At 36.0% G+C, this 24,878-nt stretch overlaps 1 protein-coding gene across 4 annotated transcripts in view; it reads right to left on the reverse strand.

The window, feature by feature from the left end:
* LOC116160495 (protein prickle-like) overlaps positions 1 to 24,878 on the reverse strand; it is a 316,299-nt gene that overhangs the window by 264,119 nt on the left and 27,302 nt on the right. For 3 of the 4 annotated variants that reach the window (XM_031473701.1, XM_031473700.1, XM_031473702.1), the window contains exon 2: positions 1,873 to 1,906. The gene's annotated coding sequence lies outside the window, so the exon portion shown is untranslated. Of the gene's footprint in view, positions 1 to 1,872; positions 1,907 to 6,476; positions 6,622 to 24,878 lie in introns of those variants that run through there. The other variant, XM_031473703.1, reaches the window with a different exon arrangement.

A 24,878-nucleotide genomic window follows, 5' to 3' on the forward strand; every position in this document is an offset into this window, starting at 1 on the left:
TTTAATTTGTAGCTTCTGATGATTACTGCAAATTACTTTATTTGATATGTGAAAGAGAAAATGATTATTTGGGGTGAAAACTCCAATATTGGGAAAAATCATCTCTTTCCTTGTCCCTACCGATGATTCACATTTTCCTTCCTGTCCTGTCTTACGGTATAGCACAAGCATGCTATACAGAACCACATCGACTTATGCTTAAATGGTTCATTTGGAGCAGTTTAGGCATTACGTATCATAGAAAATCTACAGGGTATCAAAATTATCGATTTGATTTTTCAAAAGAAGCGTTTGGTTAATGGAATCAAAAAAGTATTTAGTAGCAGGGGCGGACTGACCCGGGGGGGCGGATGGCGGTTGCCACCTAGCCTGTAGATCATACTGGCCCGTTGGAAATTTATAAGTATGTGCTGTATTTAGTTTCTTGCACTATTAATAAATTATTAACACGTTTCTCTAATTGGGGTTGATATTAGGTTGTAAAAAAATTCTGTTTTAATTGAAGTGTTTTACAATGAATTTATCATTTTTTGTCGTAGCATGAAAGTGCTGAAATACAATGATAGGCGACGCACCTCGTGTGGATTGTATATTTTGTTACTTTTAATTATCAGCTGCAATTTTAAAAAAACTGTATGGTAATTTTCTATAAGAAAACTTTTTTTCCGAGTCGATCTGAGACAATTTTTTTTTCGGGGCAAAAAAAAGGCAGTGTATAACCTTCCTTTTTTACCAAAAATCGACTACACCAAAATTTCTCGGGAAAACCAATTTCGAAAAAAAATTCAAAGGGCTGTAACTTTTGAACTAGTAGCCCAATCTTGGAACTGTTTGAAATTATGGATTCTACAGGCCACATTCTATAAGAAAAATTTTTTTCCGAGTCGATCTGAGACCTTTTTTTTTCCGGGGCTCAAAATTATTAACACGTTTCTCTAATAGGGGTTGATGTTAGGTTGTTAAAAAAGTCTGTTTTAATGGAAGTGTTTTAGAAGGAATTTATCATTTTTTGTCGTAGCATGAAAGTGCTGAAATACAATGATAGGCGACGCACCTTCCGAGTTCGAGAAAGGAGTATTGTTTTTGGGGTGCCCCCCCCCCCCCGCCAACTTCATCATTACTACACTAATACTTTAATGGCCCGTAACCTATGCAATTCCACCTGGCCCTTAAGTACCCAGTCCGCCCCTGTTTGGTAGAATTGTAGTGTAAATTATAAGTTATAGAAACGAAAAAAAGCAGACAAAACCGAAAAATTTGTAAGCCTTTTTCAATGACATTGCATTAGTAGTCAGAGAATGGAGAACTAAAAAGATACCATCAGGCATTTTAAATTTGCGTTATACAAGTTTATTGGTAACGTGGGCGTCCTTATTGATGATAATTGTTTTTTAATTCAATGCATTAATTTATTGAAAAGACAAAACGGGTAACTACTGTTTCTTTTCCAAAGAAACTATATTCCTTGGAATCTCCTTAACTCTACGTTAATTATGTATACATATAAAATGTTATGCTTGTCGTGAGACTATAAAAATCTCAACTGCCATTACTTTGATTTAAAACATTAACTAATGCCGCTAAAGATATGCAAAGTAAAGTTACTCGACCTGTAATTCCTGTTGCTTCTTTATTTTTTTCCATGAGGTTTAAATAAAGTCGCCAGAAGATTCGTTATTTATATAGGAGTAACACATTTGTTTGGTATTAGCGGGGATTTACTGTACGCATTTACATCGAGGTACGTACCTATAATTACGCAATTTATTACGAAATCTTAATTATTATCGTAAACTGTCAGTCTCAAAGCTATACACGATCGAATTACCAATTTGGTATTGTTAAAATATGAACAGGATGAAAAAAGCTTACCTTAGAGGACGTGAAGAAAATTAATGATCCATGCCTGTAATAAAAGAAGAATTAATTAATGTTTGGTTCTAAAATTGTAAACTATGTGGGAAAATTCATTCACTTTTGATTACTTTTTTACACGGGAGAAGCGCACTCGGCGGTGCGGAGTAGGTATTTTTGTTGTAATTTTGCGGTTGTTCAGGTTTACGAAAATTATTTCACGTTATAGCCTCGTCTTTGTTGGCGTGAGACCTTTACGCTGTAATAACGGTTACATTCTTCACGTTGAAATACAAGTTAGTGTTAGGAAATAGGTAGTGTTAATAAATAGTTAAAGAAGTTAGGTGCGATAAAAACTCCATATTGAATTTATGGCAAAATTGAAAATTATAACTTCACGTATAGCATTTGTGTTTAAAAGGGTTCTCGAGTTGTATTTCAAGTTACTTGTACCGGTGGCGCCTGCAGGTTTAAAGGTGATAATTTATTTAAAGATACAAGAAGTAGATTACACAAAGGATTCCCCACTTAAAAGTTTTTTGAAGGGTTCATGTTGTTTTGTGAGAAACATTTAGATCTGTAACTGAAAGTTGCTTTTTCAGATTGTAAAATAAGTAATTCCTGAAGTAACTTAATTTGTTGTACTGACTGAAATCAGCTTTCAAGTTAAAGAACCACCAAAGAGTCATGTTTTCAATCCACTAATGATAAGTAATGGATATAAAGCATTATTTACACTCTATCTATGGTAATAGGCATTGGGGGATAGTCAAGGTAAAAAAAGAAGAATATATAGCCGCCAAATAAACAGTTCCTTTACTTTCTCAGAGCTTTTTATTTCGTCTTTGAACGTAATTTTTTATGTCCTGGGTAAAGTTAGCAGCCAGTTTTCAGCAGCCAAATTGCCGAAGACGCCCCGAACGTCCAGTGGCGGAGGATAATTGAAACATTTAAAAAGTGGCCGCTGTGACAGCCTTAAAGTAATTACTAGAAGGATATATAGCTATACATTTAGCGACCGCCCGAGGAAGTGAAATCTGCCCCTAACGTACCAAAAAATTCGTTTAACCCTACACAAGAAAGGTTTCCAATTCTCATGCCCGTCAAAACGTTAAGATTGACATTCTGTATCACACAAAAATTGGAATTCGTTTAGCGACTTTCTGAGGGGGTGAAATCTGCCCCTAACGTACAAAAAAATTCGTTTAACCCTACACAAGAAAGGTTTCCAATTCTCATGCCCGTCAAAACATTAAGATTCGCATTCTGTACCACACACAAAATTGGCATTCGTTTAGCGGCCGTCTGAGGGAGTGAAATCTACCTCTAACGTGCAAAAAAATTCGTTTAACCCCACACAAGAAAGGTTTCCAATTCTCATGCCCGTCAAAATGTTAAGGTTCCCATTCTGTACCACACACAAAATTGGCATTCGTGTAGCGACCGTATGAGGGGGTGAAATCTGCCTCTAACGTACAAAAAAATTCGTTTAACCCCACACAAGAAAGGTTTCCAATTCTCATGGCCGTCAAAACGTTAAGATTCACATTCTGTACCACACAAAAATTGGAATTCGTTTAGCGGCCGTCTGAGGGAGTGAAATCTACCTCTAACGTGCAAAAAAATTCGTTTAACCCCACACAAGAAAGGTTTCCAATTCTCATGCCCGTCAAAACGTTAAGATTCACATTCTGTACCACACACAAAATTGGAATTCGTTTAGCGACTTTCTGAGGGGGTGAAATCTGCCCCTAACGTACAAAAAAATTCGTTTAACCCCACACAAGAAAGGTTTCCAATTCTCATGGCCGTCAAAACGTTAAGATTCACATTCTGTACCACACAAAAATTGGAATTCGTTTAGCGGCCGTCTGAGGGAGTGAAATCTACCTCTAACGTGCAAAAAAATTCGTTTAACCCCACACAAGAAAGGTTTCCAATTCTCATGCCCGTCAAAATGTTAAGGTTCCCATTCTGTACCACACACAAAATTGGCATTCGTGTAGCGACCGTATGAGGGGGTGAAATCTGCCTCTAACGTACAAAAAAATTCGTTTAACCCCACACAAGAAAGGTTTCCAATTCTCATGGCCGTCAAAACGTTAAGATTCACATTCTGTACCACACAAAAATTGGAATTCGTTTAGCGGCCGTCTGAGGGAGTGAAATCTACCTCTAACGTGCAAAAAAATTCGTTTAACCCCACACAAGAAAGGTTTCCAATTCTCATGCCCGTCAAAATGTTAAGGTTCCCATTCTGTACCACACACAAAATTGGCATTCGTTTAGCGGCCGTCTGAGGGGGTGAAATCTACCTCTAACATGCAAAAAAATTCGTTTAACCCCTACGCAAAAAAGATTTCAAATTCTCATGCCCGTCAAAATGTTAAGGTTCCCATTCTGTACCACACACAAAATTGGCATTCGTGTAGCGACCGTATGAGGGGGTGAAATCTACCTCTAACGTATAAAAAAATTCGTTTAACCCTGCACAAGAAAGGTTTCCAATTCTCATGCCCGTCAAAACGTTAAGATTCACATTCTGTACCACAGACAAAATCGGCATTCGTTTAGCGACTGTCTGAGGTGGTGAAATCTACCTCTAACGTGCAAAAAAATTCGTTTAACCCCTACGCAAAAAAGATTTCAAATTCTCATGCCCGTCAAAATGTTAAGGTTCCCATTCTGTACCACACACAAAATTGGCATTCGTGTAGCGACCGTATGAGGGGGTGAAATCTACCTCTAACGTATAAAAAAATTCGTTTAACCCTGCACAAGAAAGGTTTCCAATTCTCATGCCCGTCAAAACGTTAAGATTCACATTCTGTACCACAGACAAAATCGGCATTCGTTTAGCGACTGTCTGAGGTGGTGAAATCTACCTCTAACGTGCAAAAAAATTCGTTTAACCCCTACGCAAAAAAGATTTCAAATTCTCATGCCCGTCAAAATGTTAAGATTCACATTCTGTATCACACAAAAATTGGCAATTCGTTAGCGACCGTCTGAGGGGGTGAAATCTACCTCTAACGTATAAAAAAATTCGTTTCACCCCACACAAGAAAGGTTTCCAATTCTCATGCCCGTCAAAACGTTAAGATTCACATTCTGTACCACACACAAAATTGGCATTCGTTTAGCGACCGTCTGAGGGGGTGAATCTGCTCCTAACGTACAAAATAATTCGTTTAACCCCCACGAAAAAAAGATTTCCAATTCTCATGCCCGTCAAAACGCTAAGATTCTCATTCTGTACCACACACAAAATTGGCATTCGTTTAGCAATCGTCTGAGGGGGTAAATCTGCCCCTAACGTACAAAAAATTTCGTTTAACCGCACGCAAAAAGGGTTTCCAATTCTCATGCCCGTGAAAACGTTAGGATTCTCATTCTGTACCACACACAAAATTGGCATTCGTTTAGCGACCGTCTGAGGGGGTGAAATCTGCCCCTAACGTAAAAAAATTCGTTTAACCCCACACAAGAAAGGTTTCCAATTCTCATGCCCGTCAAAACGTTAAGATTCACATTCTGTACCACGGAAAAAGTTAGCATTCGTTTAGCGACCGTCTGAGGGGGTGAAATCTGCCCCTAACGTATACAAAAATTCGTTTAACCCCCACGCAAAAATGATTTCAAATTCTCATGCCCGTCAAAACGTTAAGATTCACATTATGTACCACAGAAAAAATTAGCATTCGTTTAGCGACCGCCTGAGGGGGTGAAATCTACCTCTAACGTACAAAAAAATTCGTTTAATCCCCACGCAAAAAGATTTCAAATTCTCGTGCCAGTCAAAACGTTAAGATTCACATTCTGTAACACACACAAAATTGGCATTCGTTTAGCGACCGTCTGAGGGGGTGAAATCTGCCCCTAACGTATACAAAAATTCGTTTAACCCCCACGCAAAAATGATTTCAAATTCTCATGCCCGTCAAAACGTTAAGATTCACATTATGTACCACAGAAAAAATTAGCATTCGTTTAGCGACCGCCTGAGGGGGTGAAATCTACCTCTAACGTACAAAAAAATTCGTTTAATCCCCACGCAAAAAGATTTCAAATTCTCGTGCCAGTCAAAACGTTAAGATTCACATTCTGTAACACACACAAAATTGGCATTCGTTTAGCGACCGTCTGAGGGGGTGAAATCTGCCCCTAACGTACAAAAAAAATTCGTTTAACCCCCACGCAAAAATACAAATAAACCTCGAAATAAACAGTTCGTTTCCTTTCTCAAAGGTTTTTTATTGCGTTTTGGACGTAACAGATGTGCTGGGTAATTATTTAATGAATGTCGAAACAGGCCATTAACTGAAAATCAAAATTGTTGTTCATCGAATAGTAGTCGTAACACAATTCTGAATGTAGAACTAAGAAATTGACGTACAGCTCTGGAATGTAATTTCTCGCAAGAAATATGTATTTCATACTCGTATTTCCATTTTCCATTCATGGAAATTCATTTCATAATTGATCATTTGGATTGCATCACAATGAATTGTTAATTTTAATTTTTCTATAAAAAATACCGGTATACATATGAAACCTGATATGAAACAAAAGCGTTTCCTACTTTATGCCTGAAAATTTACAAAAACTCTTTGATTCCATACCTTTTTCTTTGGTTGAAATTGCACCAAATCATGTCTACGGCCGTAACGCACACTCACTGAAGACAATTAATAGTTTAAATAACGACAATTAATAAATATCGCGACAATTGGGCCAGGTAAACGGTACGATATTGTTAAAATCCGACCCGAAAAGCGGCCACGATACAACTGGTGACGAATAATTCACATTTGCGCGTTATCATCTGAAACTAGTTTCTTTTATTCATATGGCATCGTATGTTTTGGTCATTGCATGTTTCAAGTAAACAAGTTACACCTGTGTATTCATTCGTCCAGTCATTATGAAGATAAAAATACGGCGATTGCGTATAATTCTGTCACATATCATCGATTTTGCAGAAAACTTGGATTTTGGTTCTACTTGCCCGTCTTTTCAAAGTGGACCATATATTTGAGATTGTTTTTGCTCTGTACGTGGAAGCGGGGTGAAAAATGTTCTAAATTTTTGAAAGTCACCACTTTTCGGCCTATTCTCGAGTGAAAATCTCAATTTGTCTATTTAAAAAAACCCACCTTTCCAATCGATTGTATTGTGGTTGTAATACCAGTTTGAAATTTTGTTACAGTTTATGAAAATTGGTTCCGTCTCTCTTTTCTCTTCAAAAATACTGGTTTCAACTGTTGGAACATTTTCATTGGGCCATTCTTTAGGAAGTCAAATTGGACCTTCCCGCCAACTTGATTCTAACAGCTTCTTTGGGAAATTGCCTCTAGAAGGCAAATCCGCTACGTACAAGTTTGACCCGAATAGCCTAAAATTAATTAATTCGTATCTGTTTGGCAGATTTCAGCATGTGGTGTACGATGGAGTGGTGTCTGACAAATTACCTATTAAGAGAGGCGTTCCACAGGGATCAATTTTAGGCCCCCTATTATTTCTCATATATTTTAATGGTTTTACACAGTACATGCAACTGCACTTTAACTATACCGCGAGGTACTTTAGAAGAAACTTTAGTTTTAAAAGACAAATTAATTTCGATTGCTTCTGAATGGTGCACAACCAACGAATTAATATTAAACACAAATAAAACTGAGAAGCTGCTTCAAACGTTAAAACGGCATTTTTATCACTATCCTCAGTCGGTAAAATTTCTAGGGGTCCCGACGGAACTTTAAAATTTTCAATGCACGCAAGGTATATTTATAAAAAAAATAAGCAGCAATATTTATGTGCTACGACGTCTTAGTAACAGTTTATCGAAACAAACTTTAGTAGCGGCCTATCCGAATAAGAATTGCAGTTTGCACTTTTCTTCCTAATTTTTGAAACCTAATTTTGAGTTCGTTCAAACAATTCTATATATACAAACTTTTTATTTTTTAAAAGTAAAAGTGCACTAAAAACAAGTAACTAACCCTAAGGAATTGCAGAGAATCTCGATAAAATTTCCAGTGATGTCTTTTCGGAAGAATTATCCGTAATGAAGTGAGCAGATATCATAATCGTGATGGACAACGAGTCAGAGAAGAAGCGGGGTCAATAAATCATTTGAGGGATGGTTGGAAGAATCCGTCACCTTAAACGAAGAATCCAAACTTGACCGACTTTTCAATCATATTGAGATATGCTAACCTAACCATATCCCATAAACCTAAATGAATTACAGAGCAAATGCTTGGAAGCCTGACACCATTCTTTGAGTAACCAAAAACTTGTCACTCATGAAAATTTAAGCATAAAATGGTGCTAAAGTTAGTAAAAGCAGGTAACAAAAAAGGAGGAATGTACATATTTACATAACTATCAACTGCTAATACAATTGGACATTATGCAAATGAGAACGTAGTGAGTTTGTTTGAAAATAGAATGATTGATTGAGGAGTTGAGCACAAAAGTCGAATGGATTGGAAAGTACGAGTGTACATTTTACGGACTATTGAGATTAGATCATCATTTGAAAGTGCAACGATTGATAGAGAATTTTTGTATCGAATGCTTTTACTTCCTATATTAAGAAGGGGGAAAAGAGCAGCAGGTTCAAGCAAGATGTGTGCAACTCGACTTGTTTATTCACCTGCCGTTTTATTTAAACGTGTGGCATTTTCTAACCGCTCATCGCAGTTTTGCATCGGCCATGCTATAAAATAAATCCTTTTTGCTTTATGAACTTATCGGAAAATAAAGCATCCCCGATTGAAGAAATATTAACTGTTGGACACGTGAACTTGAATGTCAATGACCGTGTTATATTAACAGTCTGGTTTCTGAAACTTGTTTTCGCCTTAACAAATTTAGATCATTAATGATATTGCAGATCGTCGTGTTTGTTCTCATCTCATTCAATTATTGCAACATTCCACTTGTCCATACACGAGCTTTACCTTTACAGCAACCGTTTTTGGCGTTGTAAAGAGACCCGAAACTGTTACGACCCTAAAAAATCCATAATTAGTACAGCACACGTCTGTGAATATTTGCCATGTGTAGGAGGATATCCGGTCGTTATGATTTATTTTTCTTTCTTGTGGAAAGCAAAAGAAATCTGGCGTCTCTCCCTATATGCTGTATTAAAAGCCAACCGTATCATCTCTTCATCATTTAGCAAATTACCTCGCAAATTACATTTGAATGCATTGCCTGCTATCCCAAAATAATGATGAATGCGATACAAACGAAGATTATTCAAAATCCAGTTCGCAATTAGTCCCTCTTTGCTAAGAAGAGACGTAACAAAACTATTTTCTTTGGAAGAAAATTTAACTTGCCCCACAATCATTTTATACCTAAATCAGCCGAAGCGCTATGGTTGGAATCTCCAGCAAATTGAAAATTTTATTAAAAGTAAGATTAATCTCATTGTGCAAGTAAAATAATTGCAAGGTTTTATATTGGAAATCTAGAAATGGCACTGTCACAAAATCGACATAAGTCACAACAATTTTGGAAACAAAATTTAGTCTTCCCCTGGCCCTGCTCAAATTTCGTTTAATCTGATTGGGTGGTTCTCTTTTCATAGGGCTCTAAAAAACTTTCGGTAATTCAGAATACTAGAGAATTGCCGAAAGGTCATACGAGTTCTTTTTTTTATTAATTTTACATATGAAATAATTGTAAATTTATTCGTAGGAGTTCGGGTTTTTTAAATGTAAAGCTCCTTTTTTATCGTCAACATTGTTTGTAATTACATCATTATTTATAATTAAAGGTTTTTGTATATAGAAAGTGGAAAAAATCCTCGAAAAAATCTTGTGTAATTTCAAATTAGCCCAGCGCACAGAATGTAAAAAATCGGCACGGTACTACACAAGTGACTTGGCCCATGCATCGATCGGTACGCCAAATAGCAGAGTGCGACATCAACGTCAGTCACAACACACGTACTGAAGAATTTCATATAATAAAAATTTTGCTTTCAATAATAGAAAGAAATGCTATAGTGCCATAAAACACAAAATAAATAAATTGAAATATTTCTAGCTAAAACCATCTTTTAGTATAAGTCGAGGTATAAGCGCAAAGTTAACAATTTAACATCCAGTTTATGGTCGATGCACGTAAAAAATGAGCAAAGCTTGGGTTGCAGCCTATTGCCCTTCCACTAGTGGAGTCTTATAAAGGTTGCTTACGAAAATAACGATCGTGCGTTTTCATTTCATATCGCAGGACATACCGAAATATATAGGAAAAATTTAGAAAAAAACTTATAGAAGATAAATTACAGAGGACTAAGTTTCCCACAAAAAACGCTGCGTCTCTTCATAAGTGTCTAAGGCAAAGAGAAAGGTTCTAAAATGGTTTAGTATATGTTATTCTGGAAATAAGGAACTAAACCAGTTGTAAACTTTCAGGAACGATTGAAAAAAAGGCATTCCTATTGCACCGGTAGCTTGGTAGGCGGGTTGGGTTGTGAAAGAAGATGGCAGGACGAGTTGGCTTTATTTTTGATTTTACAAACTAAAAGTTTTAACACATTAGGGTAACTACTGACTTGAAAGAATCATACCTAAACCGGGCGCTGGCGTGAAATAATTAAAAATTATTTTGACCAAAACCACAAGGTTTTAGAGTAAAATTTTGCTCTTAATGTGTCTACGTTGCAATATCAAAATCAAATTCCCTTTTCTCTAGGTAACAATTCCAGCGCCTGCTTTAACTACGGCAAAACAAGTTTGTACATTCGGGCAATACCCGCGTATTTTTAAACTTTACATTTTCAATTACATTAAATGAAGCTACACTATTCATTATACTTAATTATTAATTACCTTCTCCCCAACAAACAGAAATTATTGCATAATCATAATCACGATAGTGAACTATGAAAGACTTTTCTTTGCTTCATACATTTTTTAAGGTAGGGGCCCTGTTGCATGGAATGGATATTTAGATCGTAAGGAAAGCGCTCAGGGGGCACTTAAACACCTTTGATTGTGAAGTAAGGAAGTAACTTACTTTGTAAAAGAGAGTGCAATTGAGTCGTTGAATGAAATTTATCGATTCTAGTTAGAAAAGAGACTGTGGACGCCAATTGAGTAGAAATGTGCGATTTAGAAGATTTTGTTAATTATATTCAGTGCGAGATTCAGTGCGAACCACTATTGGAATAAATTCACTGCAAGGTAAATTCTTTTCAATTAGTACTAATTGGATGATTTAGATAAATAATACATATTTGTAAGTACCTATATAATCCTATATGAATCTGTGTATGGCCTGCTACGAATAAATGCAACAGATGGGGACGTTGGTCAGGGGCGGACTTAATAAATTAAAGTTAGGAATTACAAAGTTGACAAAACATGCGAACCGCTCACGTAATTTATATTAAATTTAACTAAAGGGGTTAGTTATATCCTCTTGCTTGGTTCTCTTCCAATTAGCTTATTTAATTTTATTATTTATTGATTCATAGAGCTCTTTTAATTAATTTTGAATAGCATTAGGGCAGTTGTAAAGATTATAGTTGAGATTGACTCCAGAAAAGAGCCTCGACTTTGATTCTGTGAGTCACAGAACACTTTATTGCAACTGTTAGCGTGGTCAAAAATAACCCTTCAAATTTTGGTTCTGTAAAATGCATAACATTACATCCCCAAATACCAATTCCGCGTTCCCGTCGACTTTCGGTCTCGAGTACTGTCATTTTATCGCTCGTTCGTAAGTAGACCGAAAATAAAGGGCTCAGTCAACGAAAAGAAGTGAGCGATCCCTCACCCCCAACTGCACACCGCCCGAGAAACATATAATGGCGTACAAAGCCAAGAAAATGTGACCCAAAAGATGGACAGTTGGACGACGTTGCGATCAGTTCGGTCGTCGGGTTAACCTATCGAGGTGAGGCAAGCAGTTCAGAAAATACATCAAATCAGAAGTAGCATTAATCAAATTACAAATTAAACCAAAAGAAAAAACGCAATTTTTTTATTCCCACCACTAAGTAGCGAGGGAGGCTGCTACTAATTTTTTTTAATATGACCAGATATCAGGAGCGACAAATTTCTATCTTCACAATTAAAAGTAAAAATCGAATGCGCGCATGCCCAGATTGCAAAATGCCTTTTTTACTTATTTTTACTCTCTCACTCCGTCCCTCCCTCCCTATATTTACATGGCTTCCGTAGATTTAGAAAAAGCATTCAATAGGAAGGGTCAACACTTTATTTGGAATAATGAAGAAGACAGGGATAGCATATAAATATAGAAGGGTAATTTACAACCCCTACAAGGAACAGAGAGCGGTGATTAACGTAGAGGGTGAGGAGGCGGAGACTAAGGTGCAGAGGGGGGTTAGACAGGGCCGCGCTTAGTCGCGGGCAATATTTAACCTTTACCTCGACCTTTACGTAGATAGAGGAAGCCATAAATAGAGGAAAACAGGATTTTAACTTAGGGGTCATAGTGCAGGACGAAGCAACACATATGCTGAGATACGCGGATGACTAGCAGAAAGGGAAAGGGATCTAGAAACAGGATTGAATGGTATGGAGGGAATACTATCTAGAGACTACCTACAGTATGAAAATCGACCAGGAAAAAACAAAAGTAATAAAATGCACGGAAAGAGAGGATAGGAAAAAGATAAAGATCCGAATAGGAAACGACACCTTAAAGCACGTAAAGGAATTTTCCTATTTAGGTAGTAACGAGTAGTAAGGTTATACAAGATAATCGTAGCAAGGAAGATATAAAATCCAGGATAGCGCAGGCTAAAAAAGCATTTGAACAAAAGCGGGATCTGCTAAGATCCGGGATAAATATAGGAATTAGGAAAAGGCTGCTAAAAACGTACATACGTACGGGTGCGAAACCTGGACGATAGGCAGGGAAGACAAAAGTAGGATAGACGCATTCCAAATGTGGTGCCATAGAAGGATAACGAGAATTAGCTGGACGGATAGGGTAACAAACGAAGCAGTCTTGGGGGTGGAAAACCGTACAGAGAAGACGAGATAGAATGATAGGGCACGTGCTCAGACAGCTGGCTATGGAAGGCAGGGCAGAGGACAAGAAAGGGGTAGGATGACAAAGGGTGAGATTTCAGATTTCAGGATACATAGACCAAATAGTTAGGAACGTAGGCAAGGATAGTTATGTAGAAGTGAAAATATTAGCGCAGGATAGGAAAGGGTGGAGGACTGCGTCCAACCAATCCTAGAATTGTGAACTCCAAGAAGAAGATTATTAAAACACCATTACTTTTTGGAAAAAGTACAAAAATGGTTTCTATAACAAACAACTTTGTAGATAATCAGGTAATCTACATTAATGATCTTTCCTGTTGATGGTTGAACAATGTTTATTAATTGAAAATAAAAGGCAAACAAGTGAGAGGTGAGAACTGCATTATCATCGTTACTGATGCAAACCTACCCGAAGACATTGTTCTTGCAAATATATAGATAGAACATTTACTTACAAAGAATTTGACATAAGATAGAGATGGTCGCCCACGAGAATACAACCATTCTATTACTCAAGAGCGATAACTGTGTAAGGGTCTGTAAATAAACGTATATATATTATAGTAACAATAAAATGATGATTATCAATTCAAACGATCGATTATACCACAATAAAACTCGCACTTTATTGTTACCAGGTAGAAGCGTATAGGAGAATCCTTTCAGTTGCAAAAGAGATTCTGCAATAGTATAGAATAAGACAAAATGGGTGCGTAAATTATTATGGGAGAGAGTCAAATAAAATATTTGTTTCGGGGGAGAAACTGCGGTAATAATAATAAACAAAGTTCATCTGAAACGTGCGAAAGGCAATTATTGGCGGATGCGTCTGGAATATTGCTTTAACTTTTTGGTATTTAACATCACCTCCAATTCTCTACATTAAAGGGGCCGAAACGAACATTCGTCTGCGAAGAATAGTTTATTTATCATATATTTCCGTTCTACATAAACACGCACGCATTTGCATACCTTAACACACTATAAAGAAAATGTTTACCGTGTGAAAACCCTTCGTTAATAATACACTCCACTCCTACACTTGCTCAAAACGAAAATTAAGTTAATCAAGTTAATGATTTCGCATTAAATTGTGCTTCAGCCCCCTTTTAAGTTTAATTCCATTTTCTGACAACTTGCTTTCGGAAATGCATTTATATTTTCACTTCAAGCTCTTTCAACGCCGCACCTGCGATCGTTTTATTTACGAGTAAAGCTCTCTATATATAGAGGATAAAGGCGGACTTCTTTACTCCCTTCGAATTGCAACTATTTTAGGATGTGTACCTGGCACTAATTTATGCTTCATTCAGGATATGTGCTTGTTAATCTTTTTTAAATAGTCACGTATACACTTTAGCTATATTATCTATAATGAAATGAATCTTAGAAATATACTACCTAAAAATACATTAGAATAAAATACAGTCACCCTTCAGAGGTTTCGTGGCACCTTTCACTCCTTCGCCATCTGAGATAATCATAAAATTTCACTAGAGAACCATATTTCCGTTCCGTTCAGTTACCATTTCAATTTTTAGGGCAAATGAAAATACACTGTTGGTTACTGCTCGTATGTTTAGACCTTTACTAGATCAAAAGCCGTCAGGATAAAGTAAAAGGATCCTAAATCCTTGCATTTGCTCACCTGGTGCTAGAAAAATTCAAATTCCCCCAAAAGGATTTTATGGCAACAGGAATTAAACTATACAGGGTGTTTATTAAACATGCAACAACAATTTAAGGGGCTGATCCTTGGACTATTCTAAGGATATTTTGTCCTTCGATGATTTTTGATAGGGCGCTTTTTTTCTCAAAACTTCCACATGTTCCACTGGAGTAGTAAGTATAAACTAATGACTTTAGGTGGCCCCATAGGAAAATAATCCAGGGGGTTTAAGTCAAATTATTAATTAAGTCAAATAGACAAATGAATCAGTTTCAACGGCTACGTTAATAATTTTAAAATTACCTTAATTGGATGGTCGAAATTCTTTTTCGCCCCGTATATTCGAAACAAAGCGCTCTATCAAAAATCATCGAAGGACAAAATATCCTTAGAATAGTCCAAGGAATAGCCCTATACATTTTTTCCGCATGTTTAATAAACACCCTGTATACTTATCATTGTCTTCGCAATACTGAGATCAAAATTTCTCTCTTTTACAGTTTGTAATTATTGATTACAGAGAGTTCATATATAGCATATTTTAATTCGAGTTAAAAACCATTTAAGATGATGGGTCACTTTCCAAATAAACTGAAGGTCCGAAGTGTCCTCTTTGTATTAAAAAAAGCTCAGTCCATATTCCCCAAAATGGAGAGAATAATCGTGCGAGAATATCTATCGGACAAATTCCCGGGAAAATGGAAAATTTCTCCGGTAGGTGCACCATCCTGTTGTAACCAAGAGTTTCCGACTTTTTTTCGTTCATCGTTGTATTCGTAATAAAAAAATGCTACGCAATACAGTATGTACTTTTTTAGGGACCACATAACAAAAAAAGTTGATGATTCCTCCGAAACCTCGTCCGAAACGAAACGTACTGAAAATTTCTTAACACGGTCTTGTAGAGGTCATATAGTGGTAATAAGAAAGTATTTTTCATTTTTTTACCTCATCAAATAATACCAGAGAATAATAACAATCGGTAGATATATTTCGTTTTTTCTGGCATAATCTTCGGAAGTAATCGGTATTTTCTGTTTTCTTGATAGCATGATAATACATATTTCTTTAATTGCACTTGATCATCTTCGTATCGGCTATAGTTTCCGAAATCGCCATGATACAACACCTTACCTTGGAGACGGTGCGTATATTCTAAGATCTTTGGCATATCGACTATGGACTAACGATATAGAATGGAAAAAAATGTCAAGATATAAGATATATATATAGTAGATCTCGTAGTCGATATTAGATCTATAGTAGATACTCTCGATATTATAACTACTGTGGTTTAAGCAGTAAACGCGTTCAAATACCATAAATGTAAAGGAATGCTTTTTTACTGTCCGAACCTGGATTGAAAGTAGGTATGGACTGTAGCAAAACAAAGTACTCGTCTTCTTCAAGCTGGCCAAAGATATTATTATTTTAAAAAAGTAATAATGAAATACTTTCGTAAGTGCGTTATTGATATCATTATGACATAGCAGCTAGTTTACACGACGAATCAGACCAAATGCAACTACAAATAAACTATAATTATACGGTACTTTTTAATTAAAGATCGCTATTTTTTCGTGGGCGATGTATAATGCAAAATGAATTACCCGCAGGTAACTTGTACGTGTGTGTGTCTTACTCCCGTTCAGCTGACCGTTGACCCTTCATTCCTATGTGTGTATCGGAATGGACCTCATTTTAACTTTACGCGTAACGCAATGCTCCATAAATTTAATGCGTTTACTATGCCAGGACACGCTATACCGTATCAGCTGCACCCTATCGCAACCCTTACTACTTTTAAGTTATTGAGCCAGAGTTTCGTACGTAATGAGGTTTTTTCTACGCAATGTTAGACAATAACAATGGGCTAATTATTGAGGATATAATAGTACTATCATCATGAATCAAAGCATGATATGCAAACTTAACAAATGTTCTATAATTAGTGATATTCAATCCAGTATGGCATCCATTAGTTTCCATGAAAATTAACCGTTTTCTACTCCAAAAGCTTCAATGGAAGATTTATTTGTAAAGGGAATAATAAAAGAAGGTGGCATTCATTTATTATTTGCTTTACAAACCTTTACGGTCAGAGTAGAATAAAGTACAAAATTCGAAAATTTCCTGAATTTGAATTTTAGTTCCCAAGATATTCCACATTCAAGGTGCAGAAAGGATGTTTATTGGTACGATCTAGATTCTAGGTATTAATCTAATCTTGGGAGCAATATCGCCACAGGTAACATCTACGGTAAAACATTCTTTGATTTGACCCTCTAATTCATTTTCTATCAGGTTTTGTAAAAATAAGTTACCTACAACAGTTGTTTAACCTAAGCACAATTTTTCAAATTTGGTAGTATTATTTATACATGGTGTCCCAAAAGCGGTCCACAGCTCCCAACTTGAAAACTCTAAGTCGCCCATCCATGATATTACTTATTATCTTCGCAGTACGTGGATGACACCGCATTTTTACATAGACCTGCCATCTTACTGAGATTGACATTAGCGAAACGATTTACAGATTAACTTCGAAGATCTATTTGTACCAGCTTAACTACGTTTCATATCTTTTATATTAGTCTGTTTACCGATATTTACGAGGTGTATAAATTAAGTAATGAGACTGATGCTCTAAATATTCATTATTTAAATATAATTACAATAATACTATCTCTTTGAAATTAGTACCCCTGGGAAGCGACACAATGTTGGCAGAGGATTCTTCCACTCGTCATAGCAGTGCTGGAACTCGGATTCTGAAATGATGTCCCTTGATATGGCAGCAAAATTATTGTCTTGCCAAAAATTCACCTTTTGTTGGTCTCTGGTCCGCACCAATAATGACAATTTCTAAGAAACGGGTTTCATTTCCAGTTGATGCATTTTATACTTCTGAAAAATTTTTTGGAACTATTTTTGCACACATTTTTCTCATCCTCCATCAATTACAGTTTTATTAATGGGTTGTCTGGTTCACTGCAATCAGTCTGACTGGCAACCGACGATTTGAACGAACCAGATCACTCACTTCGGAATGAGGTAACTTTATACGAAAAATGATTACGGATAGCCAGATGAACGTACTGAGCGCGTATGACCTACCGACACTACCAGGGTTGCTACAGCATTAATCTCATTACTTAATTTACATACCTCGTAGTTACCGTTGCTTTGTAAATTAATTTTTGAAGACTTATTCCGGAACATATGTCGCCGTTTTTTAGTTACTCCGAAGAGTTTTTCGTGTTATCTTATTTACAGTTTCAATTAGATCACCCTATTGTAGTATAGAAATTTAGTTATTTGCGCCTCGTACTTAAAGTAGTTTTCTTGATGTTAATGTCAAATTATGCGTTTATATACCCGATTTGTAGGGACAATTCGTTGTCGATCAAAACTTTGTTGTTTAATCAACGTAAATTCTTATTAAGTATCACTTACGTGTTAGTGTTCGATTTACCCTAGTGTCAGACGTTAGACATTGCTACCGCAATATTTATATGCCGCGCTACTAGCTATCCCTCTTGTCTGTTTGTTTCTGTTACAGATAAGGCAGAAAAGCGCCCTTCTGACCTCAAAAGGCCGTTACAACCAGAGTTCAAACGTGAGTTTTATTTCGACGACTCGTTTATATAACGTTTGATTACCTACATACTGATTTTCGATACAATAGAAATATTACTACATTTGATACATTTGATGTTTGATTTGGGGTCAATTGGAACACTTTATTTAGCATAATGAAGGAGGCAGGGATAACATATAAAGATAGGAGGGTAATTTATACCTCTACAATTAACAGAGCGCGGTGATTAACGTACAGGATGAGGAGGGGGAGGCCAAGGTGCAGAGGAAGCCATAAATAGAGTAAAGCAGGATTTTAACTTAGGGGTCAAAGTGCAGGGCGAAACAATATATATGCTGAGATACGCGGATGACATAGTAATATACTAGCAGAAAAGGAAAGTGATTTAGAAACAAGTTCAAACGGTATGGAGGGAATACTATCTAGAGACTACAGTATGAAAATCAACAAGGAAAAAACCGAAAGTAATGAAATGCGCGAAAAGAGAGGATAGGAAAAAGATAAAGATCCGAATAGGAAACGACACTTTCTAAAGCATGTAAAGGAATTTTGTTATTAGAGTAAGTCAGGCTACACAAGATAATCGTAGCAAGGCAGATATAAAATCCAGGATAGCGCCGGCTAAAAATAGCATTTTAACAAAAGCGGGACCTGCTAAGTTCGAGAATAATTATAGGAATTAGGAAAACACTGCTAAAAAACTGCATATGAAGTGTAGCTCTACCGGATGCGAAACCTGGACGATAGGCAGGGAAGACAAAAGTAGGATAGAAGCATTCGAAATGTGGTGCTGTAAAAGGATAATGAGGATTTATTTATTTATTTATTATCCATCTCTTATTCTGGGCCCTCAACAAGTTTGCGCCCAATTACAGTGTGACCCGCATAATGCTTTTTAGAGGGTAGGATAATAAACGAAGCAGTTTTGGAGCTAGTACAGGAAAATAGAGAAATGTGGAAAACCGTACAGCGAGGACGAGACTGATAGGGCGCGTGCTCGAGGATTAGCACAGCTAGCTATAGAAGGTAGGGCAGAGGGCAAGAGAGGGGTAGGACGACAGAGGCTTAGATACATAGACCAAATAGTCCAACTGCGCCCAACCAATCCTAGGATTGTGGACTCCCAAGAAAAAGAAGAGTCATTTAACAATTATAGCTCCCGTGTATTCCTGCGGAAGCCTGTTTTGACATAGATAATTTCCCAATTTGCTAAAAAATTTGAGTCAAATTTAAAATTTGACATTTTAGATCTAGATGTTACCTATATTTGTAATAGTTTGATATCATTTATTGAATTACCTTCGATTGTGACAATTATTGTTTATGACCCCTGTCGATTATTATATTCCTTTAGCTTATCCAGAGTTAGAACAAGAATCTCTTAGTCAGCCTTGTTATCGACCTTGTTCCCCCATTCGGTAAGTATTCTCTGTCTTCTTACATTTACTAAAGAATAAGTGGTGCCTATCCGGTTTACTATTACGATATTACGAGAGGATCAAAATATAGTGAATAACCCGGTATCTACTTATACAGGGTGAGTTTTTACTGATGATAAAGATGAGGATCTCAGAAACTAGCGGAGGTATAAAGATTAAACACAATTCAATGGAGAAAGGATTTAAACGATTCTAACGATATACTACGTGCTACAGGGTGTCCAACGGCGAGCTGTGAGACAAGGAAACAAATTTGATTAAATTTCTGAAAATGTCTACATGTGAGTTTTTGAGTAAGGGTAGGTTCGGCTAAAATATTATCAATTTTATACGATTTCTCCTGATAGGTACACGAAAATAGCTGACATTTTGCATTTTTCCAATCTGCATTTGGACTAAATAAAAAAAATCTATTATTTTACATAGGGGGTTATAATTAAAAGTTACTATCATTTTTGACTGTAGGATACACTGTTGTACAGAAAAAAGGAGGTTTCTGTTTAAAACATAAAGTATATGCATCTTCCGAACTGCGAAATTTGTTAAAAAGGGTTAGAGTTTTTATAGGTAAGGGCTATACTTTAAGCAAACTCTGAAAATAGGTCTCATGTTCGTCATAACTGACAAATATTTTCCAAAACTTTCGAAAAAACGTAGAGAAGTAGAGAAATTATTCCTCTTTTTAGCGCATTTTTTAAAGAAATACGCTATTATATTCGTTATGGTTGGCAAGCCGGCTGTTCGCGTTAGATCTCCACAACTACAATAGCTAGAGAATTCAAATTTTCACTAAAAGCTTTCTGCTATATTGTAGATGTGCAGTCACTAGTCTATTTTGAGTTAGATTACTTGTGAGATCGATAATTGAAGAACATAATTTCGATATGGGTTTGGGAGGTGCTATAATTTTACCGCTAGATAGCGCTACCAGTATAAAAACTTATTATTTACTTTGTGATTTGTTTTACAAAATGAAGACGTACCCTCAATTGAAATTAAATAAAATTAATTATTTAACGCAGCCAAAATTACTCGTGAGATCGATAATTTTAAACTTCGCTAATAAAATACTGACCTGCATTACCAAAAATGCTTTAATCATGCATATGCTGATTTACAACTTGTTTTCTTTTCAAACAAAAAGAAAAATATCCAAAAAGTATCTGTAGACTACGAAAATACCTCGAAAAATACTTAACATTAAAATTCATAAATGCATTTAGAAAGACTAGAAATGTTTTTGAAATACTTCAAAATTCCCTTGAATATTCAGTAGCGTGTAATTTAACAGCTCCATCGTGGTGCAAAAGGGAAAAATATGGTATTTTAGATTGTTCTCATTACTTTTGAAAAGCGAGCTGAAAGTTACTATATGAAGAGTGTGTTAGAATTTCTTTCCTGAAAGCCAAAATTTCATTATTTGAGAGTACAAGCGTTCCAAAATATATTTGATGAAATTTCATTTTAAAGGGGTGCTAAAAAAGTATTTCAAGTTGCCGCGCCGTTATAAAATTGAAATTCAAACGCAATTAATTAATTCATACGAAATACCTTCGTACTTTAAATTGCAACATTTAGTCATAACCTTTGGAGCATGAAGACGAATGTGAAGTTTATGAAGACTATACAGGGAATAATTTCTGGCTAAAATCTTGAAAATGAATTTCAAATTTAAAGTTTGAAAGACATTCTCAGTTTTATTTTTAACTTAGACAACAATTCCAAATTTAATGTGTTAAAAATGTACAAGCCGCGATTCTCTTTTTCAAATCTTGATTAAACCGCCTACGCGCTGTACAAGTTTACACATTACCGCACCAAAATCAATCAAACTTCCATTTTAACTTACCGATATATAATGTGTATTAATAGTAAACGTGAGCTAATCGAACTTCAGCAATTAATAAGCATTAATAAACTCAGAAAATGTAATTTCGCATAATATTTCCCATTGGTCGATGAAATACAGAAATGTCAACATTATCCACATAATGCCATTATCTTTACTACATTACATATTGCCATTGATTAATGGTACTGCATATTGCTAAGGTTCCTTTGTTAAATGGCACCGTTAGGTAATTTGCCTTTTTGTATAAGTAATCGAAACTGAATATAAAGAACAAACTCTGGAATTAATATACCAAGAAATGCGTTTAACAGGATATACTTATACGAACATCTGTGAGCAGTACACGTTATATGAAAAGCCGAGACTAAAATACCAATATGTTTTAAATAATTCCCAAAGAGTGGCACGTCAACTTCGCGAGATTAATAAAAATACCTAGCATATACACCATAAATTCCTTTAATTACACTTACAACTTCTGACACGCAACACGGTTTTAAAAATATTTGTAAAACGTTCCCGCATAAGCCACAATTACAGAGTTTATCCCCTTTTGTATCAAAACCAATTACTCCGCGTCTAATAACAGCACAAACAAAAGTCGTTATTATTAGAACAGCTGAGAATTTTAATCAAATTCGATCAAAAACAATTAACGTAATAGGAATACGGAATCCTAGTAATTCGACGGTTACGAGGATTTTGTTGCAGTTAAATTCTCGCATAAATCGAGAAGGAATTTCCGCCATTGTGTCTTCCGTTAGTGTTACTTTTTATATGGAAAGCCGACAATGGTTTAAAACAAATAAACGCCAGTCAAAAGTGCAGGTTGCAGTAGGAAGAAAACGGGCTTTGTTTTCTCCTATTAGGGAGACATTGATGAACAACACACTAGCGAGCGCATATACTTAAGGAGGGTTGACTTTTTTAAGCCTTTTTTGTAGGTACTTATCATTGGTATACGCCAGAACAGTACCGCCATTAATTATAATCCTCCTATTGAGTAACTAAATGTTTTAAACGAGCTACAAAATAATAATTTTCCCATAAGATACCTCAACAACTGTGATTTATGCAGAGGCGGTCTAAGAGCTGGTTTGATTGTTAAGATAAAAACACTAAAAAACAAAACCAAGGCCGACTCGTCCATCAAATTCTTCAAGAAACGCCCCTTAAATTACTAAATATACCACGAAATAATCGTGTAAATACAATGTACGGGCACAAGAATAGAGAACAGCCACAACGCAGGTAATAATAATCTCGACGTGAGCTTGTTTTTTATTGGCCGAAATTAGTAACAAGAATTTGTACAATATGGGAAGGAAGAAACGATTTTGGTTTCCGACAGAGAGTATTTTACGTAGAAATGGGTCCATGGTCATCGACTGTTCTATGGTTCATAATAATTACTGCTACCTACCATAAAGCAGATTCATTAAATTACCGTTTTAGAACGCTTATATATAGGTAGTTTATCTTCCTGTTACTTCTACCTATGCTATTGCTTTCTGTATAACTAAATTTTGTAACGCACTTCGGATGGGAAATATGTATCAATCATTCTTTTTTATAAAATCTGTTTAGTGGTGTGAACGGCTGTTGCAAAATAGCTGACATCTTTCACTCGTTGATAAACGGTTCCCTTCATTTTTCCTTCAACATTCAAAAGCTGCCCTTGAATGTCATTTCATATACAACTATTGAATAACTTCGAGAATAACTTATTCAATGATACAACTGAAAATACCTTCTTATTCTTAAGCCTGTATTTTAGCCGAGTTAAGCACACACTTATTTCGAATTACTTACTTCCTATTGTGATTTGAGAACAATTCTTGGAATAATTTAGTAATTTTGATAATTTTGGTAAGGTAAATTACAATTCGATTACTTCTCGGGTTGTGCTCTGGGATTTCTCCAGCACAAAGCGAGGCCTTGGTGAAGGGGTTTTCCCTCGGGTTTTCCGTCAAGACAAATACTATAGAAGATATAGAGTTAGGATGTCAAAAGGGCTTTGCTGCATTTTCATAATTCCAATTTACCACTACTGAAATTTAATCAAAATCGTATGAATACTTTGGGAAGCAGCTTTAGGATACCAAAAGGGCACTTTTGCATTTGGAGTCTTATTTAGCTTAATTCTCAAATTTTATTACAATTATGAGATAGCATTAGGGGTAACGATACTCTTAAAAAATGACAAATTATTCATTTCAAATTTACCTCTAGGGTTGTCGTTCAAGAAGAAAAAGCAAAAAACGTTCAATTAAAACAAACACAAGGTTCTGTACTTATGTACATATATATTCACTCTTTCTGCCTTATCTTTTTTTATTGTTCGTTTGTGTATTTTCAGCACGACCTTGCACCACAAAGTGGAATTTAGGTAGAGAGAATTGCAGTATTAATCGATTTATTAAAGTCACTCTAATTTCAAAAGAAATAATAATTATTTTTTCACCGAGGAAATCACGTTCACGAGGACCACGATTTTGCACTACAACACAAGGTCACTCATGTAAGTTACGTCTTTGTTTCTCTGAATGCGTTTGAAGAAATTTACAGGGTTTTTTTTTTTTTTTTTTTTTTATTATATTTGCTATTTCGGGATCTATGCCCATTTAGCAACATTTTCAGTAACTTATTCATTTACTCTATAGGAATAACACAGGACACACTCTTCTCGCCAAGAGGTCTATCATGGCATTTTACATTTAACAATACAGGTAGCGACCTTGATTTGTATAGGAGGGTAAGACAGAGGTTCAATACAGAGGATACATCATACAGATCCATGCACGCACACACCCTTAAATATTTAACCCAGTATTAGCTACGTATTCAATTACTATATCATAAATGCGTCTACAGTTGGAACTCAGTAGAGCAACGATGTTGATGGGAAAATGAACACCACTTTCTGTTAACCGTGCACTCATCTGATCAATGAAGGGCCTTCTCAGCTCGCAGTTAAAAAATATGTGATTCAAATCACCAGTCTCGAATCCACAATCACACCCTGGCGAATCTACAACCCCGATCTTATACAAATGAGATGGAAACCTCCCATGTCCAAATTTAAGACGTGCAATTATCGAAAAGTATCTTTTTGGGGTATACTTATCAGAATACCATGGTCTAAACTTAACCGTTGGGTGGATTAAAGCATACTGTGTTTGTCTTTCTTTATGATACTCCTTCCAATATATATCCCAGGCTTCAACTATGTTGCTTTTGAGAACATTCAGAAGGTCTGTTCTTGGTGTGGTACTCTCGAGACTGATCCCCTCTTGTACAGCTTGTTTAGCCAATTCGTCTACCAGTTCGTTTGCTTTTAAACCTGCATGTCCTTTGATCCAGTAAAACGCAACAGTATGTCCTTTCTTTATAATTTTAAAGGCCTCTGCTCTAA

The sequence above is a fragment of the Photinus pyralis genome, unplaced genomic scaffold (assembly GCF_008802855.1).
Source record: "Photinus pyralis isolate 1611_PpyrPB1 unplaced genomic scaffold, Ppyr1.3 Ppyr1.4_LG1, whole genome shotgun sequence".
NCBI lineage: Eukaryota > Metazoa > Arthropoda > Insecta > Coleoptera > Lampyridae > Photinus > Photinus pyralis.